Source organism: Tenrec ecaudatus, chromosome 7, assembly GCF_050624435.1.
Source record: "Tenrec ecaudatus isolate mTenEca1 chromosome 7, mTenEca1.hap1, whole genome shotgun sequence".
NCBI classification, from domain to species: Eukaryota; Metazoa; Chordata; class Mammalia; order Afrosoricida; family Tenrecidae; genus Tenrec; species Tenrec ecaudatus.
This window is the reverse complement of record NC_134536.1, coordinates 86,742,658-86,769,241: the sequence shown is the minus strand read 5'-3', so window position 1 is coordinate 86,769,241 and position 26,584 is coordinate 86,742,658. Positions and strand designations below refer to the sequence as shown.

Below are 26,584 nucleotides of genomic sequence, written 5' to 3'. Positions count from 1 at the left end.
GAATCATGGTTTGGGCTTTTCAGCTGTGTGAATTTGAGCAAGTAGGTTTCACAAGTCTGCTTCACAAATGTATACCATGGACCAGGGAAAGAGCAGGTGCCCATTGTGGACTTGCTAAAGGAATGAAGTCATTTCTACTTTCGGAGGTTTGGTTTCCTCTTATCAAAGAGAGAACAGTCATACCTCACAGGGTTGTTTTGAGGATAACGATGGTATACTGTAAAATATCTGGCCAGAGAAGACGGTGTGGTTAGAGAGAGTTTTGGAAAAACTTCTGTTGCACTGTTGCCTCCAGGCATGGTTTAGTTTCGTCTCTCTCTCAAGCCGTGTATTCTGTCTTGTTTTTACCAGTTGGCTTGTGAACCTTTTATCTCTTCAAGAGCCCACAAAACAGTGTCTCTCTATTCTACCACCTCCTGCAGAGAGATTTCAGTTATACTGAAGAATGCAGGCAAGTCTTTATTAAAACATATCAGCCAGAAGCAGAATCCCATCACATACCTTGCAATGAGTAACATCTTAATGATGTACTTTAAGAGTGTTTCAAGACACAGCGAGTCTTGTACTTTGGGAACTTTTAGTCATCTAAACAAATACTTTCAAACAAAGAAGATCCTCCAGCCAAGTAGGCAAGTCTTTTTATCTCCATGTCTGCCTCTCCCCATTAATTCCTGTTCTGTGGCTATCTTTTTAAAATCATTTTATTGGGGGGGTTTGTACAACTCTGTGGCTGTCTTAAGTTGCTCCCAGTTCTTGAATGTACCACGTTCTTTCTGGACCTCTAATTTTCACACGTGGTTTCTTCTGCCTAGACCTCCCTCTGCTCATCCTGGTCTGTTAGGTCTCATTTCAGTCATCATGTCCTCAAAGATGCCTTTGCCAACTTTTCAGACAACCTCTAGTCCCTTACCGTATGATCCCGTAACATCTGTGCTTTCTCTTTCCTCACCCAGGACCACGTTTTATGACTTCATGACTGTCTTCCTCACGTGAGCCACGTCCTTACAAGGTCTGCATTGTTCACCCTCAGATGGGCAATTTCTGGTATGAAGTACATGCTCTGAGACTGCGGAGAAGTGTACATTCTCCACGGAATTAACTAGAGCCCAAAGTGTCAAAAAGAATTTTCTGCTGGTGAATGGGAATAACCAACTCAGCTTTCCACAAATGCCATCCTCCTCAGGTGAGGGAGACTGAGAACTGGGGAGAGCGTGTATTCGGACACGTTGTTTATTTTCGTATTTAAGAAGCCTGGCAGGCCAGGGTTCTGGGTGGAGGGAGGCCTTCCAAAGTAAAAGCATTTTCCAAAGTAAAAGCTGTTCCCCACAATGCCCACCCCTAATAATGCTATTTTTAAGGTATTGCTTGCACTCAGTTGCTTAAAATACCCTTGAAAATTGTTGCTATTGAGAGTGATCAGACCTTATTGTCTGTCCCACCCTCTTCTGTTAAGGATCACAGATTGTCCTCTGAAGAACAGCTCAGAGACACCCAAGGTTGGGCCGCTTTCTTAACTCTGGAAACCACCCATCTTGTTATGTATGTACCTTCCTGCACATGTGTGCCTCTAGTACCTCCCCTTCCTGTTGCGTGTGTACCCCTAGCTTGTCCCCCTCCTATTACTTGTATGCTTCGACTACAAGCCCTTCCAGTTGTGCATGAGCTCACTGTGACTTGCATGTCCGAGATTATAGAAGTCTGTGAGAGAATATGGTTCCCCATCTCTCTGGTTCTGGTCTCCATTGAAAGAGGTGAGTCCTTGCATGCTTTGTCTGATGTCTCTTTAATTTGCCTCTCAATTATACAACAGCCCCTTAAGACCTATGTGGATGTGGTGTTGGATCCCGCACTCAGGTGTGTAGTACCTAGTTCCGCAGAGCCCTGGGCCCACGCTAATTAAGCACTGGGCTCTGTGGTGGTTAGATTTTAAGGCAAGGTCTAGTGGAAAAAAGTGCTGGAGTGGAGCCCAACTGACCAATCAGGTCACAGCCGATGACACCTCCTCAGGAGGGCAGCCTTTTTTATGATGAGAGACACTGGTAACCTCTCTCCTCCCGCTGTCCCTGCATCTTTCTGCTGGCTTGGATTTTGTGTCTGCCTTCAGGGATGGCCTCACATGGGCGGATGGCTCTGGGAGCTCTCAGTGCCCGTCGTGTTCCCACTGACCTTGGATCCATACAACTCAACCACCCCTCTCCACCCCCCAACCTGGATCTCCTTGATTCCTCTTGACCTCTGCTTCTTTGGTCTGCAAGCACGTGACCATGACCTCTCTGCTTCTTTGGTCTGCAAGCACGTGACCATGACCTCTCTGCTTCTTTGGTCTGCAAGCACGTGACCATGACCTCTCTGCTTCTTTGGTCTGCATGCACGTGACCATGACCTCTCTGCTTCTTTGATCTGCATGCACGTGACCATGAGGAGGGCTCTGGCTAGCACTGGAACTATGGACTCGAGTTGGACTGGACTGGCATGCCTCCTTGATAAAAAGTTACTTCTTGATATAAAATTCTTTCTTTTTTATGAAGTACAGCCAGAATAGAATGCCTCTTAGAAGCAAGGATGGCATGACTTTAGCTCACTTACTTTGAGGATTGTGTTAAGTTGGGTTCTAAAGAGAAGCAAACAAAACCAGTGACACTTGTATGCATTGTATGTAAAAAGAGATTTATATCAAGAAATGGCTTACATAAGTGTACAAATAGCTAAGTTCAGTCTGGCTCAAGTCAGGCTTCTCCTGTCTTGTGGAAGTTGATGAACAGTAGGTAGGATGAAAAGGCAGACACAGCAAGGGGCACAGGCGGGTGGATGTAGAGGTCCAAAGTCGGCTGAATGAATCCACGGTTAGTAGACTGCGGATGGCTCCTGGGATTGGCAGGTGACACAACAGGAGATTGAGGAAAAATAAAAGGAAGAGTTAACTTTTAAAAAGAAAAAAAAACAACAACAGGAGATTGAGGAACCAGATGCAAGATTGCTATGGGTTGGAACCAACTCGATACCATCTAACAACAAAAGTAGTAGAGATTGTATTAGAACCTGGGCTTCCTGGCTCTAAAACCAAGGTTGTAGGGCAACATGGAATAATGAAAGTGAAACATAACTCAGTGAAGATTTCAAAAATATTAACCCACTACACGGTGCTATTGTTAGGCAGTTTAGTTGGTTCTGCCTCATAGCAGCCCAATGCTCAACTGAATGAACTATTTCCTTGTCACCAGCTTAAGTGTTACTATTTAAGTTCATTGTTATGTCAATCTGATCATGGAGGGTCTTTCTGTTTTTCACTGACACTCTACCAAGCATGATGTCCTTCTCCAAGGACTGGTCCTTCCAAATACCTATGTGTGATGGTTAGCAATTATGTCAACTAGACCCTCTGGGTGGGGGAGGGCGGGTCAGGGAGCTCAATCTAGCTCTTGTTTCGAAGCCTGAAGAAACCTCCTTGGTGGCATAAGGGATTTTGTATAAGAGAGACCAGGCAGAGCGGTGCCAACCCATAGCGACACTCTGTCCTGGGCTGTCCTCACAATTATTCCTGCACTTGAGCCCATTGTTGCAGCTCCTGTGTCAACCATCTCATTGAAGGCCTTCCTCTCTGTTGCTGCCCCTCCACTTTACCAAGCGCGATGTCCTTCTCCAGGGGCTGGCCCCTCCTGACAACATGTCCGGAGTGTGTAAGGTGAACTCTCACCATCCTTGCAGCTAAGGAGCACTCTGGCTTCACTTCCAAGACAGATGTAGTTTTCATTATTTTGGCAGTCTCCTAAAGAGAGACTGTCAAACATGTACTTGGAATATTTTTTTAAAACTGAAGTTTAAGAGAGAAAAAAAGGTTGGTTTTTTTCTGTGAATTTATCATTTATTTATAATTGTTTTATTAGCGGCTCATACAACTCTTATCACAATCCATACGTACATCAATTGTGTAAAGCACATTTGTACATTCATTGCCCTCATCATTCTAAAAACATTTGCTCTCCACTTAAGCCCCTGGCATCAGGTCCTCATTTTTCCCCTCCCTCCATGCTGCCCCCTCCCTCATGAACCCTTGATAATTTATTATTTTGTCACACCTTGCCCTGTCCGATGTCTCCCGTAACCCACTTTTTCTGTTGTCCGTCCCCCAGGGAGGAGGTCACATGTAGATCCTTGTAATCGGTTCCCTCTTTCCAACACACTCTCCCTCTACCTTCCCAGTATCGCCACTCACACTACTGGTCCTGAAGGGATCATCTGTCCTGGATTTTCTGTGTTTCCCGTTCCTATCTATACCAGTGTACATCCTCTGGTCTAGCCAGACTTGCAAGGTAGACTTGGGATCATGATAGGGGGTGGGGGAGGAAGCATTTAGGAACTAGAGGAAAGTTGTATTTTTCATCGTTGCTACATCACACCCCGACTGACTTGCCTCCTCCCCAAGACCCCTCTGTAAGGGGATCTCCAGTGGCCTACAAATGGGATTTGGGTCTCCACTCTGCACTCCCCCCCACCCCCCTCATTCACTATGGCAAGATTTTTGTTTCTGATGATGTCTGATACCTGATCCCTTTGGCACATCATGATCGCACATCGTGGTGCTTCTTTCATGTGGGCTTTGTTGCTTCTAAGCTCGATGGTTGCTTGTTTACCTCAAGCCTTTAAGACCCCAGATGCTATTTCTTTTGCTAGTCAGGTACCATCAGCTTTCTTCACCACATTTGCTTATGCACCCATTTGTCTTCAGTGATTGTATCAGGGAGGTGAGCCCACAATGATATTCTTTTTTGTTCTTTGATGCCTAATAACTGATCCCTTCGACACCTTGTGATCACACAGGCTGGTGTGCTTCTTCTATTTGGGTTTTGTTGCTCCTGAGCTAGATGACCGCTTGTTTACCTTCAACCTTTAATACCCCAAACACTGCAGCTTTTGATAGGCGAGTACCATCAGCTTTCTTCACCACATTGCTTATTTACCTGCTTTATCTTCAGAGGTTGTGTCGGGAAGGTGAGTGTCATAGAGTGCCAATTTAATAGAAGCAAGTATTCTTGCATTGAGGGAGTACTTGAGTGGAAGCCCAAGGTCTATCTGCTACGTTAATACTAAATCTATAAATATATACACATAGATCTATTTCCCCATCCTCATATAAAAATATATTTGCATGTGTACATGTCTTTATCTAGACCTCTGTAAATGTGCTTTGCCTCCCAGCTAAAAAGAAGGTTTTAACAAAAATGATAACCTTAGAGTTAGAGCTTTTGGTTTGCAGGAATAACAGTTTCCACCCCCACCCCCAGGCGGGTGGCTACAGGGAGGAAGTCTCCTCTCGTAAAAAAATGGCTTCATGGTTTGCTTTAAGGCATATTATTTATACATGGTGTAAAGAAACATGTATCTTGATAGTAGATGTTTCCAGTCGCACAGAAAGGTGACAGAAATGCTTTCTGGATGGACAGGAGTTATAGTTGAGATAGTGTCACTGCCATCAAGTCAAATCTGACTCACAGTGACCCTGGAGGACAGGATAAAACTGCCCCTGTGAGCGTCTGAGAGTGTAACGTTGTGGCAGTAGAATGCTTCATCTTTCTGCAGAGTGGCTGGTGATTTCCAGCTTTGTGCTTAGCAGTCCACTATGTCCTCCTGGTACCACCAGGGCTCCTGTAGTTGACAGATTAGAGTGAGCCTTTTCACTCTGGACCCCTTTCCCAAGGTCAAAATTCTGATGAGTGCAAATAACTCTGGGAATTACTCAACCCATATGAAGGTCTGCAAAGGGTGCCTGAACCCAGGAGTTCATAATTGAGAAGAAGAAGCACAATGTGTGGGGTGGAAGAGATGGCAGAGCTCTCCTCCCTCAATTTTTCTCAGTCATACCCAGGTAAGAACATTGCCTGCTTTATGATGCCCAGGATAAGGTTCACAACTGAAGGTTGGTGTCTGTCAAAGGGTCCATGGTGGTGTGGAATAAGGTGACCCCAAAGTAAATGACATGGCCTACCACACTTCCAGGTGGACCTGGAGCAACAAAGAGGCAAAGACAGATCACCCTGACTTGACCTTGGCCAATTAGTGACAAGGCTGTTTCCCAAGGTTTGGTGACATAAGCCACACCTCAGGAAGGTAATGAGGACAGAAGATGACACGGGGATTGCCATCTTTCTCCTGATGCTGGGGCAATATGGAAGTCCCTTACTACTTCTTGAAGTTAGAACTTCTGGGAGTAAGAGGAGAAAGAGACAAATGAGTAAGTAGAAGAAGGCGGAGCAGAAAGAGGAGGAGAAGGAAGAGGAGGAGGTGGAGAAGAAGAAGGAGAAGAAGGAATTTAATGGACTGTATTTTAAGCTGGAAGTGACGTGAGTCACTACAGTTAGCACAGCTAAGCATTTGGCTATGGAAAATGGATTTGTTGAGAATGAAGATTCAGTCATAGGCAAAAGAAGCTCCCTGCATTTCTGGATTATTGGGCTTACCTAATTAAAGAAATCTTAATTTAATTCCAAATTAGGTTTTATTTTATTTGTTTTTAACATTGTATACACATTTAATTGTGATACATAAATACTATGTGGAAAAATAGAAACAATTTCTTTAAATAGTGAGTATTCCCCCACCATGTCACTAAGTGAGCATATATCCTTAAATGAATGAGCTGGGACATATAGGAACAGGTTCACATTCCTTAGCTCTACCAGTACTCAAGGCTTCTAATAGAGTGAAAATCTCATCAAACAGAGTATGAAACCGTTATTGAAGATACTTTTATATATTTTAACAACTCCAAATGCATCTCAGTTATTTTAACTGGTGCTCAACCCAAAAGACAAGACTCTGTTCCAACAGTCTCTGTGGAACTTTCTGAGAGTAAAAAGGTCTCCCACGTGGAATCTTCGTAAAGAGTTTTCAGGGACAGCTTTTCCTACATGTGCTTTTTCTCCTATATATACTAACATTTGAAGCTAACCCCAAGGTAAGATTGTACACTCAAATTTTTGACAGAGCAAATATTCAGTGAACAGCTCTAGACACACTTCCTTTAAAGAACTGGACAGTAGCTTTGTGTTTGTGAGTTGAATTTTCTTTAATGACTTCACAGATCAAATGAAGTTAATGTTTACCTTTACCAAAATGTTGGAATGATCACCCTAAATTAAGTTCACATGTGGTGATTTAATATATTCTTTTTTAACAAAGTATGAATGTTTAAGAGAAAGATTGCCTGGTGGATTTAGTTTCATCTCTACTGGCGTCTCTCAAAGATGAACAAACATTTAGAGCTGACTGGAATTCATCGCTGAGTTAAAGCGTTCAGCTAGCTGAGCTCGCTTGCCAAGGCCTTGGGCAGCAATCCTGAAATGGGAGCCTCGGCAGGTGGGACCATGTTTTTAAGTCTCAACTGACTCTAGGGTGTATCTTGGCACTTTCTCCTCGTCTTTGGTCAAAAGTTGAAAAAGGATAATTCAGTTTGAATATGTTTTGTTGTTGTTTTTGTTTGTAACTGAATTAATGTTTTTGAAAGTAACTCTATACATAGTTTTAAAAAAATCATTTCATTACAGCTCTTATCGCAATCTATACCTCCATTCATTGTGTCCAGCACATTTGTACATTTGTTGCCATCATCATGTTCAAAACATTTTCTTTGTACTTGAGCCCTTGATATCAGCTCCTCATTTTTCCTCCCTCACCTTCTCTACCACATGAACTCTTGATAATGAATAAATTACCATTTTTTCATGTTATACTGATCGCTGTATATATACTTAGTTTTGACGCACAATAATATTTCTGGACTTTAATCTCTCTTCTAAGAGTCATAAACTTTTGACATTTTCAAATACTTTCAAAATTAGGCTTAAAAAGTCAGCTATTTTCTAATATTTATTTGTATATTTCTAGATAATATTTGGATATTGTCTTTTCAAGGGGTCCAGTGGTACAAGTTGGTCTCCTCACAGTAAGGTCAGCAGTTCAAATCCCCCAGCCGCTCTGGAGGAGAAAGATGTGGCAGACTCCTTCCTCGGGAGCCCTGTGGAGCAGTTCAACTTTGTCCTATCAGGTATCTATGATTTTATATCTATTTGATTAGCATGGAGTGAGTACTGATTTCAGTTTTAGATCTTATCAATTTACCTCCTACTATTGGGGGGGGGGATTAAGATTTAACTTTCTTAGCATACATTGCATGCTAAGGCACATATTTCATTTCCCTTCCCATCCTCCTAATATGGCCATATCATCAAGTTTTAAATTAAATGACTATTTGAATTTTAGAAAATGATGACTATGAACTATAGTTGAGTCATTGGCATGCAATGATTATATATTTTACTTTTAGACACTATCAGTCAAGATCCTGGGAGCTAAAAAATCATTGAAACAAATTTAATAAGGTGATTGTCTATACAAGCATGATCAAGGGTAAATCCAGAGACCTGCTGGGCAGATTGGCAGGCCTGTCTTCTGTGGCTGAGGGAATGGCCTGGGAACGAACTTGAAGAGGAAAGAAAGAATGGGTTTGTTCCTGAGACCTATAGAACTGTGTCATGGAGATGAGTCACATACACAGAGCGGTGGTGGCAGAAGGTAGCTGCTGACAAAACGTCATGGCCCAGTGGCCAAGGTAGAGAGAGGGAGAGAATACATCATATCCCATCTCTCCTACCTTTTGATTTCTTCTCCTAAACACTGATGACAGTGCTCCCACTGGCTGAACCCAACTAGAAGTCAAAGGCAGAGAGACCTGAACCATGAAACTTACAGGGACCGGCTACCTAATGCAATCTTTTGTTTCCCCTGGAGCTAATCATTGCCTTACTTTTTCTTATTGGCTTGTTCAGTTTACTGTGTGCAAACTGACATGTTGCCCTGGTCACAGTATGACCCCAATTAGAACCAGACGCATAACAACCCTGTAGGACAGAGGGGAACTGCCCTGTAGCAGCGTTGTTAGTTGCTGTCAAGTCAATTCTGATTCTTGGTGACCTCTTATGTCCTGAGCAGATCTACTCCATAGGGTTTCCAAGGCTATGACGTATAGGAAGCAGATTGGCAGGCCTGTCGTCTGTGGTCCCTCTGTGTGGGTTGGAATGGTCAACCTTTAAAACAAGTAGTTGAATGTTACAGTTTGTGCCACCCCAGGATCCCCTCCGGACAGTACCACTGAGTAGTTCATCGTGGCCTTTGCTGTGAGAAGGAAACATTCCTCCTCGATCCTTTAGCATGCTGAGTGTTAAATCAATCTGCTCCTTCAAAATCTGCTTGATTCACTATTTCTAGAAAGTAAATAACACTCTTAGCTGGGGCAGGGAAAGAGTTGCTTTTAGCTTCCCAGGGAGGCAAAGGTGATGGAGGAAATGACATCAGGTGCTCCAAGTGTTCCTTACACATACTTCCAATCATCATCCGATTCGCAGCTCTCCCACCCGCATTTGTCTCGGAGTTTCTTGATGATTTCAGTTCTTGAGGGGGACAGGGACATTTATTATTGACCCTTTTCTCTGCCCTGGAGCTTAGTTTCTGTTTTCCCACGCTGTTAAACCAGCTACCACCTATCCAACTGTATTCTAGCTTCTGGAGTGTTTGTTGACCTCCTTTGTCTGTTCCATTTCCTCTGTCCTTTCCTCTGTCCCTGGGGGCCTTTCTACTCTTTTACTTTCGTTTCCTGGGGTTTTCACAAGGAGAGGAGTAAAAGACATGTTCAACTAATCAGTGTGGGAAACTGAGAAGCAGGAAGACAGTGTGTGTGGACAAAGTCTCTAAGCTCCCGATCAAGAGTCTGGGAGGCAGGCTCTGGTGGAGGGAGGTGTTCACATCTGTGAGTTGGAGATGAATCTCGGTCACATGCTCCTGACTATATTCCCTACAATGTCCCCCGTAATAATGGCAATTAAAAAAGCTGTTTGCTACTGTCTGCTTGAAGGGTAACTGCTTGAAAGCTATTTGCCTGAAGGTTGTCTGCCATCAAGAGCAATCAGACCCCCCCACCCTAAGTCCAGTCACTCCCTTCTGATAAGGATCATCCAGGGCTCCCTTTGAGAAGAGCTCAGGGACACCTAAGGTCAAGCCAACTCAGAGAAGACTGAGGTTAAGCCACCATCCTAATTCTAGAACTCGCCCACCCTGTTGCATATGTGTCTTTTTGTGACGTGCATATCCCTGGCAAGCCCCTTTTCTGTTGCTTGTGTGATGTGTGGGATGTGGCTTGCATTCCCCAAGCCTGTGAGAAAAGACATTCTCTCTCTCTGCTTCCAGATTCTGTGGAAGAGGTGAGCCCTTGCATGCCTTGTCTGATTCTTCCTGAATATACCCTTCAACTACGCAATGACCCCGTAGGACCCATTCAGTCGTGGAAGCTGGTCCCCCACAAACCAGATGCCGGACCTGCATTTTAGGGGGCACAAAAGTCTAACTTTCAGGATTAAGACTTCTTTTACTCAAAAATAAATAAATAAAATTAGCTAGGATTTATCAAATGTAAAAGTATTGAACACTAGCCCATCTGTAGGCAACTGGACATCCCCTTACAGAAGGGTCATGGGAGAGATAAACCAGTCAAGATGCACTATAGCACTGATGAAACAAACAACTTTCCTCTAATTCAGTGGTTTTCAACTTTCCTAATGCCACGACCCTTCAATTCAGTTCCGCGTGTTGTGGTGACCTCCAACCATAAAATTATTTTCGTTGCTACTTCATAACTATAATTTTACTACCGTTATAAATCGTAATGTAAATATCTGATACGTAGGATGTATTTTTATTGTTACAAATGGAACATACCGTGATTAAACATAATTAAAGCATAGTGATTAATCACAGAAAATATGTTGCTATATAGTGTGGAAAACTTAAGTGTTTTCCAAAGACCTTAGGTGACCCCTGCGAAAGGGTTGTTTGACCCTGAAAGGGGTCAAGACCCACAGGTTGAGAACAGCTGCTCTAGTTCTTTAATGCTTCCTCGCCCCACCCCTCCGCCAACTATCATGATCCAAATTCTACCTTACAAATTTGGCTAGGCCAGAGGATGTACTGGTACAGATAAGAACTGGAAACACAGGGAATCCAGGACAGATAAACCCCTCAGGACCAATAATGAGAATAGAGATACCCGGAAGGTAAGGGGAAGGTAGAGGAGAAAGAGGGAACCAATCTCAATGACCTACTTATAACTCCCCACCTGGGGGACGGACAACAGAAAAGTGGGTGAAGGGAAACATTGGACGCATTTAAGACATGGTAAAAAATTTATAAAATATCAAGTGTTCATGAGGGAGGGAGTGGGATGGGGAAAATGAGGTGCTGATACCAAGGGTTAAAGTAGAAAGAAAATGTTTTGAGACTGATGATGGCAGCAAATGTACAAATGGCCTTGACACAATGGATGTATGTGTGGATTCTGACAAGAGTAGTATGAATCAGGTATCATGCAAAAAAAACAACGATATAAGTGTGTGTATATATGTGTATATGTATATGTATATATATACCATATTAAATGAAGGGGGAAGTGCAGAGTGGAGACCCAAGGCCCAAGTGTCGACCAATGGAGATCCCCTCATAGAGGGGTTTAGGAGAGGAGATGGGTTAATTAGGGTGCGAGGTAGTACCGATGAAGAACACAGCTTTCCCCCAGATCCTGGATGCTTCCTCCCCCCAACTACCATGATCTGAATTCTACCTTGCAGGGCTGGATAGGGCAGAGGCTGTACACTGGTACATATGAGGGCTGGAGGTACAGGGAGTCCAGGGTGGATGATACCTTCAGGACCAAGGGTGTGAGGGGCGATGCTGGGAGAGTGGAAGGTGAGTGGGTTGGAAGGGGAGAACTGATTACAAGGATCCACATGTGACCTCTTCCCTGGGAGAGGGACAGCAGAGAAGGGGGGAAGGGAGACTCCGGATAGGGCAAGATATGACAAAATAACAAGGTATAAATTACCAAGGGCACATGAGGGAGGGGGGAAAGGGGAGGGAGGGGAAAAAAAAAAGAGGACCTGATGCAAAGGGCTTAAGTGGAGAGCAAATGCTTTGAGAATGATTGGGGCAGGGAATGTATGGATGTGCTTTATACAATTGATGTATGTATATGTATGGATGGTGATAAGAGTTGTATGGGTCCCTAATAAAATGTAAAAAAAGAAAAGAGGAGAAAAAAATGATTAGGGCAGGGACTGTACAGATGTGCTCTATACAATTGATGTATGTATATGTATGAACTGTGATAAGAATTGTATGAGTCCCTAATAAATTGTTAAAATTAAAAAAAAAGAGTAGTATGAATCTACAATTTCAACCCTGTGCCCCAAGGTGTGAATGCAACATTCCAGTGTGGAGTAGGAAACCAGTGGAGAGGTCTGGGGGGTTGGGCCCAGTACCAAATACTAAGTGGATGCCTGCCCCTACCCCCAGAAGAATTTATTTCAAAGGACGGCATTGAATCAGCAACTCCCGGAGAGGGACATATCTGATCAGAGCACACGGGAGCAGATGAAGGGGGGGAGGAGAAGAAGAGAGTGGATCACATCTTGGCCCACCAGGCCAAAGATGACCACATGGCCAGCCCCACTATGAGACATAATGCCTTTCACTGATCCACGGCCCTGCGGGGGACAGCACCGGAGACACAGTTTGGGAATTGCACCCTACCTGATCCCACCACACGGAGGCAAAGCACTGGGGGTGTGCAGTGGAACAGCAAGGGAATGGAGCGGCAAGGTCCCCAGGGAATGCTGAAGGTGGATTTTGGGGCCAGGGCGTGGTGCCCCAACAGACTGGACTAGAAAACACTCCTAACGGCCAACAAACGATCCTTGAACTAACTACAAGCTTTTCTTTCTTGCTGTGTTTTGTTCTTTGTCAGTGGTTCGTTGTTGTTTTGTTGTATATTGTTACTTGGTTTTGCTCTATTTTGTTTTTGTGCATGTTATTATCTCCACAGGTCTGTCTAAATAAGATAGGCTGGATGAAAAATCTGGAGGAAAAACAATAGGAAAACAATAGGACCGACAGTTCCAGGGGGGAAATGTGATAGGGGAAGGTGGGGGGGTGTGGTAAGGAAGTGGGATTAACAAACCCAGGGAAAGGGAAGAGCAAGTGATCGAAATTGGTGGTGAGGTGGTGTGGGAGGCCTGGTAGGGCGTGATCAAGGGCAATGCAATGAAGAGGTATTGCTGAAACCCAGGTGGGGATAGAGCATGATAGTGGGACAGGAGGAAAGTCAAGGGAAATAAAGGAAAGAGCTGAGAGGCAAAGGGCATTTATAGAGGTCTAGATAAAGACATGTCCGTATGCAAATATATATATATGAGGATGGAGAAATAGATCTATGTGCCTATATTTATAGGTTTAATATTAAGGTGGTGGAAGGACATTGGGCCTCCACTCAAGTACTCCCTCAATGAAAGAATATTTTCTTCTATTAAATTGGCACTCTATGATGCTCACCCTCCCAACACAACTGCTGAAACCAAAGCGGGTGAACAAGCAAATGTGGTGAAGAAAGCTGATGGTGCCCGGCTATCAAAAGAGATAGCGTCTGGGGTCTTAAAGGCTTGAAGATAAACAAGCAGCCATCTAGCTGAGAAGCAACAAAGCCCACATGGAAGAACACGCCAGCCTGTATGATCACAAGGTTCCGAAAGGATCAGTTATCAGGCATCAAAGAACAAAAAATCATATCATTGGGTGCATACCGCCATGATTCGATCACTGAGGACACACGGGTGCATAAACAAATGTGGCGAAGGAAGCTGATGATGCCCGGTTATCAAAAGGTATAGCGTCTGGGGTCTTAAAGCTTGAAGGTAAACAAGCGGCCATCTAGCTCAGAAGCAACAAAGCCCACATGGAAGAAGCACACCAGTCTGTGTGATCATGAGGTGTCGAAGGGCTCAGGTATAAGGCATCATCAGAACAAAAAAATCTTACCATAGTGAATGAAGGGGGAAGTGCAGAGTGGAGATCCAAAACCCATTTTGTTGGCCATTGGAGATCCCCTTGCAGAGGAGTCTAGGGGAGGAGAAGAGTCAGTCAGGATGTGATGTAGCACAGATGAAGAATACAGCTTTCCTCTAGTTCCTAAATGCTACCCCCTGCCCCCGCCACCTCCACTACCTAGATCTGAATTCTACCTTGCAAGTCTGGCTAGACCAGAGGATGTACACTGGTGCAGATAGGAGCTCGAGGCACAGGGAATCCAGGGTGGATGATCCCTTCAGGACCAGTGGTGTAAGTGCTGATACTGGGATGGTAAAGGGAAAGAGGTTGGAAAGAGGGAACCGATTACAAGGATCTACATGTGACCTCCTCCCTGGGGATGGACAACAGAAAAGGGGGTGAAGGGAGATGTCAGACAGGGCAAGATATGACAAAAAAATAATTCATAAATTATCAAGGGCTCATGAGGGAGGGGAAGTGGGGAGGGAGAGGGAAAAAAAAAGAGGACCTGATGCCAAGGGCTTAATTGGAGAGCAAATGATATGAAAATGATGAGGGTAAGGAAAAAAATGATGAGGGCAATTAATGTATAGATGTGCTTTACACAATTAATGTATGTATGGATTGTGATCAGAGTTGTATGAGCCCCTAATAAAACGTTAAAAAACCCTTCAATCTGAAAAAAAAGGTTGTATGAGTCCCACTAAAATGATTTATTAAAATAGAGTATTGAATACTTCTTATGCACATCTTACATCGTCTTGGCCTCATCTACGACTCTAGTCAACTCTGTGGTTGCTAGTGCCATGCACGTTGAGATGAGCTGCATGCAGTCTTATTCTGATAGTGCCTTATCTCAGCCCTGATTCCTGCACTAGGGTTGTTTGCTATGGAAGGATGACTCCCACAGGATCTCTGAATACTCATGCATGGACAGAATAGCTTTCCAGAGGAATTAAGTCCATAAAGTTCACCTTAACCATTTAATTTGGAAGCCGGGAGGTCCCAACAGGATTGGCCATCACTTTGCCTGTGGTGGCCAACTCAGCAATGTATCCTGACATTAGATTTTCTTTCTTCTTTGTTTACTCCTCCTGATACTCAATTCTCCTGGCTTGGATCACTTCTGAGTTACTCATGGCACACATGATTTGTTCTAGGTTCAATATTCAGGAGAATCAAAGAAAAGATGATTGGTACCAGAAATAACCAGAAGAAGCAAACTTACCATGTGAGATGTTAAGCAGGGTCACTCACTGCTCCGATGACTTTAAGAAGCCCAGTTTTGGTAATAAGTGGAATGGGGATAAGCTTTGGAATGTGATCCATGATTACTAAGCATCATGGTTACTGACTCACTTGTGGGGAATTGGGAAGAGGTACCAGTGGCAAGGGGAAGCACTGGCTTCGTCAGTGGTCGCGGCACTTGAGAGGCATGAGGGTAATGATAACTGTAAGTACTGTGGAGTGAGTGGTATGGCTTTTAGGGACAGCTCTGCAAGCCTTGAAAGAAGAAAAGGATAGGCGTGGGTCAGCCAACTATTAACTCCAGGTAGAAAGCCCCTTGTGATATAATTCAAGGAGACTCATATTTCCTGTAGCTTCAGGGCAGGCAGTATAAAAAATTAGACCTAAAATTTATTTTTAAAGGAGGCAGAATTACAAAGGAGACTACGTGCTAAGAGACTTCCTCTGTCGGAGTCAGGTTCCTGGTAGGAAACAAGTGGGTTCCTGAGTGTAGAATAGGGATGAAGTTCCTGCCTGACACATGTTCAGCAGTTAACCAAAAGGTTGGAAGATCACCCTTAGGTGCCTTGGAAAGAAGACCTGGTGATATACTTCGGAAAAATCAACCATGGACTACAGTTGTACTCAGATACACAGGTATTGCCATGAATTGAAATAAAGTTGATATCAGCTTGTTAAAATAGGAATATTTAGATAAACAAATCAGAGAATTTGAATCTTCCAAATCCTTTAAAAGTTCTAGCTTGGTGGTGGTGGTGTTGGTGAGGAATACTGAAATTATCACAGACCGCCGAAGAACAAACAGATCTGTCTTTGAAGAACTATGGCCGGAATGTTCCTTAGGCAAGGACGGTGGGACTTCATTGTGGGAACCAGAACTCAGAAAAGGCAATCCCCAGGTTGTCTCCCATTATTTATGCCAAACCTAAGGTGATGGTTGCTAACACATGGTCACTGACTACACACATGGAGGTCAACTGCTTAAAGGTTAACTGCCTGAAGATTGTCCGCCATCTAAGGCAATCAGACCCTATAGTCTGTCCCACCCTAAGTAGAGCCCACTTCCTTCAGATAAGGGTAGCCCAAAGGAGACTCCAAAGACACCTAAGGGCAAGCCAACTCAGGGACAACTAAGGTTAGGCTACTATCTTGACTCTAGAACCCGCCTATCTTGTTACCTGTATTTCTTCCTGTAGCACATATGCCTATTGTACAACCCCTTCCTGTTACACATGTGGTTACCTGTAACTCAGGGACTGGCATGCCCCTAACGTATAGATAAGCATTGGTTGGAAATATATTCGCTCTCTCTGCATGGCTCCTGAGGTCATGATGATCCCCGAGGAGGTGATCACCTACATGCTTTATCTTGTCTGTCTCTTTAATTTTACCCCTCAAGTACACAACCACTCCTTGGACCCGTTAGACTATGGAAGCTGGTATCCCACACTTCATCTTATGTACTTTGAACATGGCACCAGGAGAGGTCCACCCTGGAGAAGGACATCATGCTTAGTAAAGTGGAGGGGCAGCCAAGAAGAGAAAGGCCCTGGATGAGACGGACGGACACAGTGGCTGCAACAATGGGCTCAAAAATGAGAACAATTGTGAGGATGGCGCAGGACTGGGCTGTGTTTCATACTGGTGTACAGAGTTGCTATGAGTCAGAACTGACTCGATGGCACCTAACAGCAATGATAAAACATGTATTTCTTGAACACTATGTTCTTTTAAGAAGTGTCAATTTGGGATCAACCTGAAAACCAACAGCTTGAAAGATTATATGGGACTTTGAGGGGACGATGAGTTTATGTTAATGAGGGAAGACAATTTTGAAGAATTATGTATTGTTTTCTTTACATCATGACAAAACATGACTGACCCTATAGGACAGAGCAGAACTGCCCCGGTGGGTTTCTGAGGTTGCAGATCTGTATGGGAGCGGGACGTCTCATCTTTCTCCTGAGGAGTGGGTGACAGATCCAAACTGCTGACCTAGGGCTTAGCAGTCCAACAAGTAGCCCATTGGACCTCCAGGGCTTCTCCTACGAAACTCACTGCCATTGGGTCAGTTTTTACTTCTAGCCATTCTACAGGACAGGGTAAAATTTTACCAAGTGAATCTTTACCAGAGTAGAAAGCGTCATCATTCTCCCAAAGAGCAGCTGGTGGATTTGCACTGCTGACTTTGAAATTAGCAGCCCGATTATGTAACCTACCACAACAGCAAGGGTCTTAAAAACAAACAAATAAAAGAACACACACACAAACAAATCGAAGTTACTGCCATTGAGTAGATACTGACCCACGGTGACCCTATAGAGGAGGCCTTCTGTGTTTCTGAGATAAGACACATGGAGCTACACTACTGTCCTGAGCTGGAGAAGCCACCTTGCCAGTGGTGAGATGCTTCCACTGCACTGGATCCACAAGACTTTCCACCTACTGACCTGTGATCTTCCTGTAGTCAGCGTCATTTCATGTGTTTCGTGAGTCTGAAGAGGCCTTTATAGATTGGTATTGGACAGATGGGCTAGTATAGTACTTATGGACTAGATCTGGACCGGGCTATGATGTTTAATCAATATTCAGTTGCTCTCGTATATAAAGCTCTTTCTTATAAACATACGAGTGTCTGTATGAATTTGTTTCTCTAGTCTACCTAGACTAACACATTATGGTACCTTGGGAGTGGGGTACTAGAGAAACAAATCATAAAGATGGAGAACAGATGCTTGTTAGATCTCTCCCTCATGGTACTTTTTCTTCTTTGACTAGCCAGAAGTCAGAAATGGCCATGCAGTTTACTGGATTGTTTTCTGGAAAGAATATGGGAAGTTAAAGTTTTGATTATTTTGTTTGGTTGTAGTCTTTGGTTATTCCTGTGTGAAATGGTGAAAATGAAAATGTGATTAATGTATATTTTGAATTCAGGGGACAAAATTGCCCCTTGAATTTCTCAGACCTGCTTAGTGAAAATGGCTGACAGAGGTCAAAGTGGCTGACAGAGGTCAAAGTGGCTGACAGAGCTCAAAGTGGCTGACAGAAAGCCTGGCTCTGGCTTGATGCGGTCAGAGGCCTAATCAGACAACAGAAAAATGGGTGAAGGGAGACATCGGACAGTGCAAGATATGACAAAGTAATAATTTATAAATTATCAAGGGTTCATGAGGGAGGGTGGAAAAGGGAGGGAAGGGGAAAAATGAGGACGCCAGGGACTTAAGTGGAGATCCAATGTTTTGAGAATGATGAGGGCATTGAATGTACAAATGTGCTTTACACAATTGATGTATGTATGGATTGTGATAAGAGTTGTATGAGCCCTTAATGCTCTTTCCTATACACCTATGAGTGTCTATGAATTTGTTTCTCTAGTCTACCCAGACTAACACAATCCTGTTAACAATTATCAGATCACCACATGACACCATGATAATTGGACTTAGGGTGCAGGAGGATGCCCTGTTAGAAGCATGTGTGTCAGAAAATGAGAGCTGAATGCCATAAAAATTCAGGGACTTGCCACATTGATCTAGTGGTGGTCAACAGCATTCAAGTGGTTGCCCCTCATACTGCTGACAATACAAATGACATACACACACAAAATGACACACAGCCTTATCTCCTCAGAAAGTCTGCAGGACTTCAGAGTTTTCATAAAAGTTGTTTTAAAGGCACCCTGGTGTTCAAAGCATAGTTTGAAGTGGCAGTTGGTTAGCCTGTGCCTATCATTTTCTTTTTCAAGATCTCCAATTCTATTAATAGAGGTAAGGCCATGCCACAATATTTTTGTTTTTATGTCACAATTTTTATGTACCCATTGCACTTATACCATCCAACCGTAAAGCCACTGCTTATCCCATCGCCTCACTGTCTATTTCTCCCTAGTATCAATTACATGTAGGTCAAATCTTAACAGTAGTGTTGCTATCTCAAGCCAGGGATTTCAACCACATTTATTTCAGAATCCCATTATAATCCCAACCCCATTACATTCGGATCAATAATCTAACATCAAAACCTCATCCTGAGAGTCTACTTTGTATGGACGCTTTTGCTCCAAGTATTTGTGGGATAAGTGTGTTAAGCAGAATTTTAAGATGATCTCCAATGCTTTTTCATGAGAAAATACCCCCATAACTATATTGTATAATATGGCAAAAGGAATTTTATAGATTTAGCCTTGCTTGAATCCATAATCGATGCTTATGGAAGCAGAAGTCAAGAGATCAAATGACACATTGTGTTGGGTAAATCTGCTGTAGAAGATCTCTTTAAAGTGTTGAAAAGCAATGGAGTTATTTTGAGGACTAAGTTGTGACTGGCCCAAGCCATAATATTTTAAGTTGCTTCATATGCATGTGAAAGTTGGACATTGAATAAGGAATACCCAAGAAGGATTGATGTTTTGAATTATGGTGCTAGTGAAAAGTATTGAAAGTACCATGGACTGCCAAAGGAATAAACAAATCTATCTTGGAAGAAGTACAGCCAGAATGCTCCTTAGAGAAGCAAGGATTGCAAGGCTTCATTTCATGTATCTTGTTTTATTTTTATTTTACATACATATTTTTAGGTTGTTTTGTTTGGGGTCTCATTGGCTGTATTTCTGATGTTTGGGGTTGAAGGGCATGCAAGGGCTGGCTCTTTGACCACTTTGCTGCCATCTGCTGGGTACATCCTCAGAAATTCAGAAATTGACTTAGTTTGTGTTTAGACCAGGTTGACTAGAGAAACAAATTCATTGTCATTCCTATATATGTAAGAAAGGACTTTACATTAAAGAATAATTGTATATTTTAAAAATCCCTTTAAACAACAAAAACATCCCAGACCAGTCCAGATCAAGTCCACATGTCTGATATTAGCCCATATATCTGATACTAGTCCATAAATTACTCTTCAGACTCATGAAGCACATGCAATGATACCAAATACAGGAAGATCACTGGCCAGTGAGTGCAAAATCTTGTGGCTCTACTGGTGACAAAAGCATCTTGGCACTTGACTGCCATCAGCGTGGCTCCATGTAACTTGTCCACAGGAAGCTGAAGCGGAGAGAGGGTGTGACCCCCCTCCAGGGAGAAAGAAAAGAAGGTCTCAGAAATCCTCATGAGAAGATCATGCCCACAAGGAGGCATCATCAGGCTGTAACCTGATTGACAGGCTAGGCTCCACTCCTTCACTCTTAATATCCTCAAGTAGACACAAGATTATGTAACTACCACAGCTCAGTATTCACAGCCAAGGGAAGACAAGAGCTCTGTCTGGATCTCCAGCCTGCTCCAGATCTCCGGCCTGCTCTGGAGCTCCAAGTTTTGTTTTTGTTGATTTCTGGACCACACAATGGGAGTTCTAGGCAGGAGATTGTACATCGGCACCATCTTCCAGAACTGTCACATTTCTCTTTTGTCCTTGTCTCATGCACTTTGGACATGTCAGAAGAGACCAGTTCCTGGAGAAGGACATCATGCTTGGTAAAGTAGGGAGGCCATGAAAAAGAGGGAGGCCTTTGCAAAGATGAATTGACACAGTCTGCATCGATAGGCTCAAACATAAGAACAATACAAGACCGGGAACTATTTAGTTTTGTTATACGTACGATCGATCTGGGTAGGAATCCACTTGATGGCACCTAACAACAACAATTGAATTTCAAGTAATTTCACTTTCCGATTGGACGATTATCTTGATTTAGCCACACAGACCCTTTAGATATGGGTCTAGAAGTTGGAGACAGAGAGCTCCGAGAAATGCATAGCATAAAAACTTTGGATATTCCACTGCGGCATTTGAAGCGAGAGGAGGGCACATGAGAAGAGACACCCCCCACCAGCTGACATTAACAAAATGAAACAAGAACCTGTTCTTCAACTCTTACAAACCGAATTCTGCCACATTAGGGGATCTCTAGAACGTTTTGAAAAACATTTCCCCAAACCTAGAAGGTCTTGGTAGTATGACTGGGTCTTTAGGAGGCCGGTCTTCTATTAGGCCTGTTGTTTCAAGATGCTGGGACTATGGTAGGATCAGTGAATTCTGTGAGCATGGCCTGTTGAGGAATCTCATTTGCTCTGTTCTGAGGAGGTCCTGCATGAGATGCTATGGTGAAAGGCAATCGTTTTCTCTGACTCTTTGATCCATTGTCTTTTTAACTCCCATGCAGTGACTTGATGATGGTAATTAGGTGCCGTCGAGTCAGTTTTGAATCACAGCAAACCTATGTACAATAGAGTGCAACACTACTCCGTCTTACGCCAACTCTTAATTCTTGTTATATCTGAGTCCATCAATGCAGCCATTGTGTCAATTCATCTTGTCAAAGGTCTTACTCTTTTTTACTGCTTCTCTACTTTACTAAGCATGATGTCTTTCCTGGTAACCGGTCTCTCCTGACAACATGTTGACAACATATATAAGATGAAGTCTTACCATTCTTGCTTCTAACGAGAATTCTGGCTATGCTTCTTCCAAGACAGATTTGTCTGTTCTTTTGGCAGTCCGTGGTACTTTTAATACTCTTTACCAGCACCAAGTTCAAATGCATCCATTCTTCTTTGGTCTTGCTTCTTTGATGTTCATCTTCCCCAAGCATGTGAGGTGATTGAAAATACCATGGCTTGGGCTAGGCATACCAAAGAGGTAATGCACTGCAGATTTACCTAGTGTAATGGGTTATTTGATCTTTTTACTGCTGCCTCCATGAACAGTGACTGTGGATCTTGACAATATCAACTTTCCTCTGTTTATCATTATGTTTATCACTATTGGTCCACCTGTGAGATTGGGTTGTTGTTGTTTTTACATTGAGTTGTAATCTATTGAAGGCTTCAATCCTTGATATTCATCTGTAAGTGCTTCAAGTATTCCTCATTTTCAGCAAGCAAATTTCATGAATTAGTAGTCACTGCATAATTTATAGTTCAGTGAAACAACCCAATAAACAATAAGATCCTTTCTTAACCTCTTAGACTGAAACATTGAATAAAAAAATCTGTGCTTAGTGGACCCAAATCAGTAACTCACACTGATCCAACTTCATATTCCTTGCACCATTATTCCACCCCGTTGGCAGTCATTCTCATACATGTCCTCCAAGTTTCTGTTCATACATATTAGACACATGAAGCAATTCTCCTGGAGCATAGTACACCTCTCCTGGGTCCACTTTGTACTTTGCCCTTTGGGCCTTAAGTGTAGTTAAAGGTCTAAAGACAAAAACAGATGGTGGATTTAGGACTTTAGTAGCCTCATCTTGCTGATTATCTGCCTATATGTGCCCATCCCAAGTTTTAGGATCCTATCTCTTTCCAGTCAATGCCCTTGCTTTAACTTCAGGCACTATTTGAAGTTAGAATTTAATTGATGTTGTAATTCAGTCATTTTCTATCATAGGACTCTGGGTTTGGGTTTTGGCAATATCAACTCTGTTGCTACAAGAAATAAGGCTTTCTGTCAGAGTGTAAGTGCCAACATTGAAGGTTTTTATGTGGCACTTGAGTCATGACTAACTAATGAGCTGGTTTTTCTTTTTCTCACCATGATATCTCCCGTAAGTGGGACCAACAAATTTCCCTGTGCCTACACCTCTCAATCTCATAAAATTGTAGAAATGTATCAAACGTGATTACCTAGAGCCTTGTTTCTCATCAATACTTGATCTATTGGTAGTGATATGTTACAGACCAGATTTCCACCACACACTATGGCAGCACCCTCTTTACCAATGGAGGCAGATTAGTCAGATTTCAGAACCAATTCAGAAAAAAATTATCGTTTTGATTTGTTTCTCTACAACTACTTGGTAACAAATGTAGGAAGGATTCTCTAGAGAAGTCAATCAGTCAAACTTACCCATTTACATTTTTTTAAAGTAAAAAAATCACTTTATTGGGGGTTCTATACCTCTTCTCCCCCCCCCCCCAGTGGTTAATTTTTAAAAATATAATATTATAACTTTAATAGTATATATATATATTTTTTTGAATAAATCTTTTTATTGGGGCTCATACAACTCTTATCACAATCCATACATACATCAATTGAGCAAAGCATCCTTATACATTCGTTGCACTCGTCATTCTCAAAATTCGCTTTCCACTTGGGTTCCTAGAATCAGCTCGGTTTCCTTTTTGTTTTCCCTGCCCCTCCCTCCCTGCTCCCCACCTCCCCCTGCTCCCTTAATAGTTTATAAATAATTATTTTATCTTATCTTACACTGCCCAGTGTCTCCCCTCACTCACCTTCCCATTGCCCATCTCCCAGAGAGGAGGTTACACATAGATCTCCAAGATCGGTTCACCCTTTCATTTACATTTTTATAGAAGGAATTTTCACAAGCAAATGACTTACAGAATTGTAGAGGCTGGCAATTCCTACGTCCGTGGGTCAGCCATCAGGCTGGAGGCTTCTTCTAACCCACAGAGCTGCAGAAGGTGATGAACCCAAGACCACAGGTCAGATGGCAGATGACTGGCATGTAGCCTGGAAAGGCTAAAGGATACTAAGATTAGTTGGTAAGATGGCAGACTGATGGCTCACAGTCTTCAAGGGTGATGAATCCCAAGATTGGTGGACAATATCACAGGCCACTGGCTCAAGTACTAAGAAACGGAATCAGATGATGATGAACTGGATGCACAATGAAGGGGAAAAAAAGACAACAAACTTTGGCTGATTAGTCATGTATATTGGGTGGAAGTCACACCCCCAAGCAAATTCCCCACAACTGATTGATAACATCAGATCATATGGAGGTAATCATATCATAACCACAAATGGAGGATAACTAGATAATTGCATAACTGTCCAACTACATCAGTACATAAGCTGCCAAACTACTGAGAATCCTGGCCTAAGCAAGTTGATACATAACGTTAGCCATTACATTTACCAAGAGCAACTGGTTCTTTGTGGACGTGTTTGTTGAGATACTTGTAAATTATTGCTTCTCAGACAACCTTCCCAGACAAGTAACGAAGAAGAATCATTTGTTTCTCAGGTCTGCCACTAGTCAAACATGTTCCCTACTGGATGTTAATGGCCCTGCATTTCCTGATGGGGCATAACTGGATGCCAAGTCTGTCCATGGAAGTGCTTCATACTTCAGTATCAACAGGAATGTCACAGTACAGGAGGTAAAATGTATGCATGAAGTGAGATGCACTTGGCTTATGCCCAAGTGAAGTTGATTGGAATTCCTACAGAGTTGGCTGCCACAGTGATGGCTGTGCTGGACAAAGGTCAAAGGTCGCCAAGAGAGTTAAGACCGAGAGAACTGGAAGGGGCATATAAGAGGTGACTGATACAGCAAACAGTCTCCTGGTGGTCTTCTGATATGGAGAAAGCTAAAGAAGTGATTGCAATTTTACTATATGATAACTAACTGAAGTTGCTATACCCATCACATTATTTTCTGAAAACATGATATATAATCCTGTTGAAGAAACTCCCTAAGCAATAAAGCCTCTTCTCGGGCTCCCTGGGTAATTTTGATGTCCCAGAGCAACCTATTCACCATCAACTCTTTTCTGAGTGGGCACGGCAGTTTTCTCAGAATTTTAATCTTTCTTCAAAATGCTTTCCTGGTTTCTTATTTCCTATAGTGTTTGGTGAATGTCTAAAGAGATAGACGCAGCACTTTGATCTGTGAGGCTCTCTCTCAGAGTAAACACAGATCTGGCGCATCTACCCTTCTGAAGTTTAAATTAGGCCTGTACTCGCTTTGAAGAGCCTCCAGTTTTCTCTTCAGTCCTGGTGCCCAAGGAACAAATAAACTTTACTTCTTGTGGTTATTATTATTTTTATTATCACAGAATTCCTTTCCCCCCAGAACTCTCAGAAGATCTTCCCTGATATCTTCTTGGTTAGAACAACAACATCAAACCCACTGCCATCTAGTTAGTTCTGACTCAGCGGCCCCTGAGTTTCTGAGACTCGAAATCCTTAGAGAAGTAGGCAGCCTCAGCCTTCTTCTGAGGGGTGGCTGGTGGGTTTAAACAGCTGACCTTGTAGTTCACAGCTCACTCTGCCACCAGAGCTCCTTTTAATTAGCATTGTATTGTCTTTTTACCCTTAGGTGCAAGGGAATCAGGGAAGGTCATTTCTGGCATTTTCACAGAAGTCCTGGGAAGTAGATTCTGGCAACCATGAAAGAATACGAAAGAAAGGACAGGTGGAAAGGCAACCCAACAATTATGTTTCCTGTTTACTTAATTTCAATCAGTCCCACCTGCCTGACACTAACAAGCACACATTTACCGACCAATCGCCAGACAGGTGATTTGTATTGAAGGTTCATCTCAGCATAGTGATGATTCTTAGTGGAAACACTCTCAGAGGTGACCGTACTTTTAGTGGAGTGGATCACCTTTCCTTCTCACAAACTTTAATTAAGATAGTGGTCACAACTTTTGCCTGTTGCTAGAAGCTGTCAAGTTGACTCGGAGCCTTAGAAGCCTACGTTCAAGAGAAGAAACACTGTCAGGTCCTGCACTGTCTTCACAAACGTTGCTATGCTGGAAACACCTGCTGTAGCCACTGTGTCAGTCCATCTTGCTAAGGACCTTTTCCGTTTTTGCTGACTCTACTATTCCAAGCTTGAGCTCCTTTCCCAGAGACTGGTCTCTCCTGATAACATTTCCGAAGTACATGAGTACTTATACTCACTTAAAAAAATTAAATACTTTTATTGGGGCCTGGTACAACTCTTATCACAATCCATACATTCATCCATTGCCGCCATTATTTGCAAAGCATTTTATTTCTCTATACTCATATTTAAGTAACATTATAATTGAACTTCTTCTAAGACAGATTCTTTTAAAAAATTTTTTTTCCAGGAGGCCTGATAGGGCTTGATCAAGGGCAATGTAACCGAGAGGAATTACTGCAACCTAAATGAAGGCTGAACATGTTAGTGGGACAAGAGGAAAGTAAAAGGAAATAGAGGAAGGAACTAGGAGGCAAGGGGCATTTATAGAGGTCTAAATATAGGCATGTACATATGTAAATATTTTTATATGTGATGATGGGAAAATAGATCTATGTGCATATATTTTTGGTTTAGTATTAAGGTAACAGCTGGACATTAGGTCTCTACTCAAGTACTCCCTCAATTCAAGAACAGTTTGTTCTATTAAACTGGCATTCCATGATGCTCATCTTCCTGACACAAACACTGAAGACAAAGACAAAGAGGGTTCATAAGCAAATGTAGTGAAGAAAGCTGATGGTGCTCAGCTATGAAAAGATATAGCATCTTGTGTATTAAAGACTTGAAGGTGAGAAGCAACAAAGCCCACATGGTAGAAGCACACCAGTCTGTGTTATTATGAGGTATCAAATGGATCAGGTATCAGGCATCAATGAACAAAAAATCATATCATTGTGAATGAGACGGAGTGTGGAGTGGAGA

The 26,584-nt window shown here is 42.8% G+C and overlaps 1 long non-coding RNA gene across 1 annotated transcript; it reads right to left on the bottom strand.

Annotated features, from left to right (window-relative positions):
- Positions 1 to 2,661: 2,661 nt before the first annotated feature.
- LOC142452834 (uncharacterized) lies at positions 2,662 to 15,195 on the bottom strand. Its single transcript, XR_012785346.1, has 3 exons — positions 15,149 to 15,195; positions 13,912 to 13,992; positions 2,662 to 2,865 (listed from the first exon to the last, which is right to left on the bottom strand). It is a non-coding gene; the product is annotated as an uncharacterized LOC142452834 (long non-coding RNA).
- Positions 15,196 to 26,584: the final 11,389 nt, after the last annotated feature.